This window comes from Azolla caroliniana, unplaced genomic scaffold (assembly GCF_043228905.1).
Source record: "Azolla caroliniana isolate FFs.n. ecotype wild unplaced genomic scaffold, voAzoCaro1.0.p SCAF_3, whole genome shotgun sequence".
In the NCBI taxonomy this organism is placed as follows: Eukaryota; Viridiplantae; Streptophyta; class Polypodiopsida; order Salviniales; family Salviniaceae; genus Azolla; species Azolla caroliniana.
In genome coordinates this window covers 7468656-7477472 of record NW_028230438.1, presented here as the reverse complement: position 1 = coordinate 7477472, position 8817 = coordinate 7468656, and positions in this window count along the sequence as shown.

The window sequence follows — 8817 nt, the reverse complement described above, 5'->3', positions numbered from 1 at the left end:
AACCAGTGATACCTTCTCTGTATATGCTTGGTCCGGGAGTGGTATGCAACATTCTTGGCAAGATGTATGGCACTCTCGCTATCATAGTGAAGAAAGAACTCCTTTTGTTTCATCCCTAATTCGGTGAGAAAACTTCTCATCTAGATAATCTCTTTACCAGCCTCTACCACAACCATATACTCTGCCTCTGTAGTCGACAAAGCTACTGACTTCTGCAGTCGTGACTGCCACGACACTGCTCCCCCTGCATAGGTCATTACGTACCCTGACGTGGATCGGCTCGAGTCGACATCTCTCGACATGTCTGAATCGGTAACTGCTCCTACAACAAATGCTATGTCTGGTCTCGTACAGACCATAACATACATTAGATTGCGAACGGCCCAAGCATATGGTACCTTCCTCATCTCGGCCTTTTCCTTCTCCCCTTTCGGGCACTGCTTCGCATTCAATCTGCAATTTGTCGGCAACACTGAGCCGACCGAATTTGCATCTAACATGTTAAATCTCTCTAGGATCTTTGTCACATACTTCTGCTGTGACAACCATAACACCTTTTGAGTTCTGTCTCGAACTATACTTGCGACAACCACCTTTTCGAACGGCGTTTAGAACGTCAATTACAAATACCACGCTCTAGGCCGGAGCCCACTTACGCCTCAGTCGTAGCTAAACCGTTTGCACGCGACGTACCTCAAGAAAATACTTTGACACCGATGGAGATCGACACCATGCGTCGACGTGGCCCGTTATCGGAAGAAGAAAACCAACGACCACGTGCAAATCGATTATGTCTTTATTGCGGTGGACCAGGGCATATCGCAATCAATTGTCCCCATAGGCCAAGAAGACAGGTAAATCAAATCGTAGCCTGTACTAAACCCGAGTCAATTCTTCCCTTAGGAGTATTTGATAGTAGTAATAGTACTAATAGAGTGTCTGATAGTATTAATAGTACTAATAGCCCAAGTATCTCAAACAAATTTGAAATCCTTAGTCAATTAGATGAATAGTTAAACGATTGAGTCCAGCCAAAATAGGAGCCATTTGGTTGGACAACCCTAGATCTGTACAGCCCATTAGTGGTTCCATTGCCTCCAAGCAAGTTAGCAATGTGTTCCTAGCCCAAGTAATGGTTAGTACTAAAAGTACTCCCCAGTACACGTCCTAGCACTTCTAGATTCTAGAGCTAATTCCTGTTTCATGGATCGAAATTTTGCCCAAGCCTTTAAGATATCCTTAAGAAAACTTCCTTGCCCCACATCTGTAGTAGTCATTGATGGTTGTCCCATTGCTTCCGAGAATATTGTAGAAGAGTCAGAACCCATTCAAGTTGTCCTAGGTAGTTTTGTGTGTGTAGTATCATTTAATATAATTAGTAGTCCAGAGCATCCCATTGTCCTGGGATTACCTTGGTTTGAATTACATAATCCAGAAATAGATTGGAGAACAAGAGAAGTCCGATATCGACAACCCCAAGAATCTACTCATCGAGTTTCAACCATTTCACTCCATCAATTACGCTATCGTGGAGAATTTCGGCCAGAGGCGGAAACCGGGAAACATTGGCTACATCTGCGGGGTGCAGCATGTGTGCTCACCTGTGTACATTTAGTGCGAATAACGAGGGCGCCTTTATGGCGCCGAAGAGTAGTCAAGTCGGGACAGACGATCCCATGTAAGCCGGGATTTATCCCACATTGTAACGCATCCCTCTCCTTGTTCTATAAAAGGAAGGGAGCGCCCTTTGTGAAAGGGGTTGCCCATTTTGCGTTAGAGGGTATACCGTTAGATTTAGGGTTAGTTACATTTCTTCTTCTTCTTCTTCTTCTTCTTCTTCTTCTCCCCTTTCGTGTTCGCTTAGGGTTTGCTTCAGCTCGTCTCCTACGCAAGACCCCTCTAGGCGCGACAAGCCCATGAGCTCCCCGACCGGCGGCTTGGCAGCCGACGACTACTGTAACCTACCTTAGTCCGGCTCGAAGCTGGGGATGTATTCTTCCTTATATACATATACATTTGCGTCTGTCTGTGTATATTCGCGTCTCTATTGGTGTCGGGTGCTTCCCCTTTCCTGCGTTTCCTGTACATAAGGGCGTGTGTCGGGTCAGCCTATGTGTGTGTGTGTGTGTGCGTGAGTCGGTGTCAAGCGCGCGCTCCCTCCCTTTCTCTCTCTCCCTTCGGTTGCTTCCGGTGTGCTTCTGGGATGCGCCGGAAACAGTGAAGCACGACTTCCTACGCTCCGTCACTCCCTAATCCAAGACCCCCGTGGTCCCGCCTTTCTCCACGCACGCGCGTAACAACGCGACAACGCGAAGAAGGACACAAGGAGGCAATTTCCTATTTACAATATCAGTACATCCTTGCAACACTATTAAGAAGGAATCCCTAGTGCAACTTCCGGCAAAATATCATCCTTATGCCGATGTATTTGACAAGGTAAAAGCCGATACTCTTCCTCATCATCGTCCCTATGATTGTCCCATCGATTTACAACTAGGAACAAAGCCACCATGGGGCCCAATTTACAACTTGCCACCCACCGAGTTAGAAGTCCTTCGAGCCTACATAGAGGAGAACTTGGTAAGCGGGTTTATTCGTCATTCGAAATCTCCGGCCGGTGCACCCATATTCTTTGTCAAGAAGAATGATGGCTCACTTCGTCTCGTCGTTGATTACCACGGCTTGAATAAAGTCACCATCCGGAATAGGTATGCACTTCCTCTTATATCAAGTCTTTTAGAGTGAGTTAATGGTGCCAAGTTTTTTACAAAAATCGATCTACGAGGAGCGTATAAACTCGTGCGGATCCGACTGGGAGATGAATGGAAGACCGCCTTTCGCACGCGGTATGGGCATTTCGAATATACTGTTATGCCGTTCGGTCTAACCAATGCACCCGCGGTCTTCCAACACATGGAAAATGATATATTCAGAGACCTCTTGGATATCTGTTTGATCATCTATCTGGATCATCTATTGATTTATTCGAAGACCCAGGAAGAGCACGATTCTCATGTACTATTAGTACTTAAACGACTCCGCGAGAATGGTCTTTATGCCAAGCTAGAAAAATGTAGCTTTGACTGCAAGCAAGTGGAATTTCTAGGCTACATCATCTCCTCAAAGGGCATCTCCATGGATCTAGCTAAAGTGCAAACTGTGCCAGAGTGGCAAATTCCACGGTCGGTACGAGATGTACAATATTTTCTAGGTTTTTCTAACTTCTACCGCAAGTTTATACAGGATTACTCGAAGACTCTTTTACCTCTCACACAACTTACGAAGAAGGGACAAGAATTTCTTTGGTCCAATGAAGCAGACATGGCTTTTCGGCATCTTAAGAAAGCCTTTACATAAGCTCCTATTCTAGCTCATGTGGATACAAACAAACCATTCATCACGGAGGCCGACGCATCAGATTTCGCCCTCGGTAGCATCCTTTCTCAATAAGGAGATAAAGAAGAGTTACATCCTGTGGCTTTCCATTCGTGCAAATTCGATGCCGCGGAAATCAACTACGAAATACATGACAAGGAGTTATTAGCCATCGTGGATTCCTTTGTGCAATGGCGGCATTTCTTAGAGGGCTCTCCACATCAGGTCATCGTCTTTAGTGATCACAAAAATCTTGCTTATTTCCAGAATGCTTGGGTGCTAAATCGACGACAACCTCGATGGGCTCAATTCCTCACGCGTTTTGACTTCAAAATCACATATTGACTGGGGAAGCAGCAAGGAAAAGTAGATGCGCTATCACGACGTTCATATCTTGCACCTTGTCTTGGTGATCCAACATTTGATAATCAAAAGCAAGTAACCTTGGGACCAACATGATTGCACACAACACGGATTTTTCACACCCCAATGAATTTCCGGATTACCAATGCCATAAGTGCGAACTTGAAGACAAATAGTTTTGCTCAAGACATTCTGGCGCACATTGATACCTTTGGGGCATCCTGTTCCCAATCTCAACAACAAGGTATGGACTACCGACAATTCGAATATCATGATGGTTTGTTATTCTTTAAAAAGCTTGTATATGTCCCCGATTGCTCCTGTCGCCTTCAAATCGTCCACAATTGTCACGACACCCATACGGCTGGACATTTTGGTAGTACTAAGACGTTGGATCTCGTTCAACGATCTTTTTGGTGACTCCATATGCGCCGTTTTGTCGACGACTACGTTCGGACTTGTGATGCTTGCTGCCGAGCAAAGATGCCCCAACACCATCCATATGGCTTGTTGGAACCCTTACCGATTCCAAGTAAGCCGTGGCAGTCTCTTTGTCATGATTTTATCACAGATCTGCCGGTCTCGAAGGGGTTCGATGCTATCTTAACCGTCGTCAATCGATATACTAAGATGGCACATTTTCTGCCGTGTACTAAGGCCATCACTAGCGAGGAAACTGCCGCCCTTGTCATGCGTGAGGTATTTCGGCATCATGGCCTCCCAAACAGTATCATCAGTGACCAAGGACCTCAATTCGTCTTCAAATTTTGGCAGCATCTCTTCAAGATGCTCTAGGTCTCTTGGAACCTCTCCTTCGGCTACCATCCCTAGACCGATGGGCAGGCAGAACGAACAAACCAAACGCTGGAACAATATCTCCGGTGTTTTCTGAGTTATCAATAGGACGATTGGGCCGAGATTCTCCACTTTGCGGAGTTTGCATATAATAATGCTATTCACTCCTCGACTCGGGTCTCCCCATTTTACGCTTATATTGGTTCTCATCCTTGTTGGTCGGTGATCGACACCCCGGAGCTACCTACCAATCCTCGTGCCGAGGATCATTTGGAGAGGCTACGCAAGATCCAAATGGATTTCTCTACTCATCTTCGTCATGCTCAACACACACAAAAGACTTATGCAGATCGTCATCGGCTTCACATCAAGACTACTCGACCGTGCGACAAGTTGGATTATCGACGACTCGGTCCTTTCTGTATTACTAGTAAGGTTAATGATGTCATGTTCCGCCTTCATCTCCCTCCGCATCTTCCGATACATCTGGTTTTCCATAGCTCTCTTCTTGAACCTTATAAAGCAAACACTATTCTCGATCGTGTTACAGCACCGCTACCCTTGCTTGAGTTGGAAGCCGGCCCGGAGTATGAAGTTGCTACCATCCTCGGTTCCAAACTCGTTCACAACAAACTTTATTATTTGGTAGATTGGCTCGGGTATAGTCCGAGCGAACATACTTGGGAACCCGTCGAGCATGTCGCCAATGCTCAGGATCTTCTTGAAGAGTTCCACCGAAAGTATCCGGACAAACCCGGTCCGCAATCAACGCCGACTCGTTCCACTCGTCGTCTTAAGGGTGAGATAGTGTCATGATATGGCAAAACTCGAACCCATGACCTTATGTTATATGGGTCGAGCTCTTGACCATTATACCATCTATTGTAATACGTAGGATATTATTTTCATTTAAGTTTTATTATAGGAAATTAATGTATATTCCAGATTTCTCTGGAACATTCTAGAAGCTTCAGGATTACTCTTGAGAACACTATAAAAGAAGAAGGCACTAGGAATTATTTTGAACCAAATTGGTTCAATGCGAGTTTTAAGCCTCATAGCCCTTTTGTACTTACTCTTCACATAATATATCCTTTGTTATCATCCTCTCTCTCTCTCTCTCTCTCGTCCTCGCTATCTCTCTCTCTCTCCTCTTCTCTCTTCCTCTCTCGGGAGTCTTACGCAGTCCCGTTCTCTTAGTACTAATAGTACTTCCCTTTTCCAGTACTAATTCTCTCTCTGTTTTAGTACTATTCCTGACAAAAATCGGCCTCTCTTGGTTGGATAACTCCAACTCATATTCATCAATTGACCTTTGCAGCTCTGCCGACTCTAACTCGTAGTCAGTCGGTCTCTCCGTCTCTCTCTCCTCTTCTCTCTTCCTCTCTCGGGAATCTTACGCAGTCCCGTTCTCTTAGTACTAATAGTACTTCCCTTTTCCAGTACTAATTCTCTCTCTGTTTTAGTACTATTCCTGACAAAAATCGGCCTCTCTTGGTTGGATAACTCCAACTCATATTCATCAATTGACCTTTGCAGCTCTGCCGACTCTAACTCGTAGTCAGTCGGTCTCTCGGTCTCTCTCTCCTCTTCTCTCTTCCTCTCTCGGGAGTCTTACGCAGTCCCGTTCTCTTAGTACTAATAGTACTTCCCTTTTCCAGTACTAATTCTCTCTCTGTTTTAGTACTATTCCTGACAAAAATCGGCCTCTCCTGGTTGGATAACTCCAACTCATATTCATCAATTGACCTTTGCAGCTCTGCCGACTCTAACTCATAGTTAGTCGGTCTCTCCGAGTCGATCGACTCAGATTCGGCTCTATCGGCCAACTGTCTCCTTACAGCCGTTGATGACGACTCACTTGGCCTTAAGTCGATGGTAGTCGAGGTTGACTGGGGAGTCAATTCTGACTTCTGTCGCTTCCAGTCTTCAATCGTCTTATCTTCTAGAAAGACTACATCATGACTTCTCACTACCTTCTTGTCGACTAGGTCCCATAGCCTATAACTGAACTCATCTTCCAAGTATCCCATGAATATGCATGCCTTCGACTTACTGTCGACCTTTGACCTTTGATCCTTCGGTACATGCATATACCCCAAACATCTGAACACCCTCAGGTGTTGGTAGGAGACATCCTTCCCTGTCCACACTCTCTGTGGGACATCACCCTTTAATGGTATTGAGGGAGATCTGTTGATTAGATAAACAATTGTGTACATCGCCTCAACCCAATAGGATTTCGGCAGTTTCACATGAGAGAGCATGCTCCTTACCCTCTCCATGATTGTTCGATCCATCCTCTCTGCAAGCCCGTTCAACTCTGGGGTCTTTGGCACTGTGTATTCGATCCGAATACCTTGGCACTTGCAGTATTCCTCGAACTTCCCTCTCTACTCGCCACCGTTGTCGGTTCGAACAACCTTCAACTTCCGACCTGACTCTTGTTCAGCTCTAGCCTAGAACTCCTTGAAAACTGACAGTACTTGATCCTTCGACTTCAGTACGAAGGCCCATGTCTTCCGACTATAGTTGTCAATGAACGTCACAAAGTACTATCCACCTTGATGCGATGGAGCATCCACATAACACACATCCATGTGTACTATTTACAGTGGCACTTCTCTTCTCCTCGGTGGTCTTGTGTGGAATGTTGCTCTATTTTGCTTTCTGACTAAGCAGTCGACGCAGTTCTCCAGGGGAACTCCCTTGACTTTTGGTAGAAGTTTCTTGTCTGCTAGTAGGTGCATTCCCTTCTCACTCATGTGGCCTAGCCTCTTATGCCATATTTCTCCTACCGAGATGGCTGCCACATTTACTTCCTATTTGCACAGTCGGGCATGCATCATATATAATGTGCCTTCTTTCTGTGCTTGGGCCACTATAAGATTTCCTCGACAAAACTTCCACTTGCCATTTCAAAAGCTACCACTATAGCCTTCGTCATCTAACCTTCCAATCGATATCAGATTCAATTTGATGTTGGGGACGTGTCGAACATCCTTCAGAGTCAGTCGACACCTTGTCAACGTCGTTAAGTAAACACTTCCGACTCCGGTTACCCTGCACTCTCCACTGTCACCCATCTTTACATAGCCATGATCCCTGGCTATGTAAGTCGAGAAATAATCTCTTGATGGAGTTATGTGGAACGATGCCCCGGAATCAATCACCCACGTGAAATATTCACTTGCAAGATTTGCACTCGTCTATTCACAAATGAACAGGAGTTCTTCATTGCTCGTAGAAATGGCCAAAGTGTTCTTCTCATCATGAATTTTCTTGGGTTCGACATTATTTCTGACACTCTTATCTTTCTTTAAGTGTCGACAGTCCTTCTGGAAGTGTCCAGGCTTTCCACAATAAAAGCACACGGGCTTACATCTGGACTTCGATCTGGCGTGGGATTTGTCCGTTCGTTGCAGACTTCTTCTTCTCTGGTCTCTTCCTCTGTCCATATGTTGAGTCAGATTCGACTACGATTGGGACATGACTCCTTTGTCTTTCCTCGCATCATTTAGGATGCTTGTCTTCACCATCTATAAAGAGAAGTTCTCTTTTTGACAGGAGGTGCTAAGAGTAACCACCAGGTTCTCCCAACTGTCCAGTAGTGTGCACATCAACAGGATGGCTTGCATTCCTCATCCAAGAGAAACTTGGTCACAACAAGTTGATTTACATACCCCATGAATGTGTTGATGTGTTCGACGATGCTCTCACCGTCTCTGTATTTCAGCCGTATGATTTTTCTCATCAACGAGGTTTTATTGAGCGTGTTCTTCCTCTCATACAAACCCGACAGCTTTGCCACATTTCGTGGGCATTTGTGTTGTTTGCCATATGCTGAAGGACACTTGCGTCGATGCATTGTCGGAGGGTGGCCACTGCCTCCAATACCCCCCTGGGTATGTCTGTTTTGTCGACTGGCTTGTACAGGTCTTTCACGATGAGGAGGTCTTCCATCTTTATCTTCCAGTCTGCATAGTTTTGTGAGTTTAGAACTATCATACCTGAAAACTGCTCACACCTCCTTCCATGCTTGCACCTCAAGCTCTGATACTAGTTTGTTGAGAAATCATTCGGTCAAATCACAATAAACGAACTGTGCTGAAATACGAATAACAGATATGCTAGAAAAAGAAAGGACAACAATGGTGCACAGAGATTTATCGTGGAAACCCTAAAATGGGAGAAAACCATGGGAACAGAGCTTCATTATGTATAGTGGATATACAACACATAATGTTACAACACTCCTTCGAATGTATCAGCCACGTAGGGCTC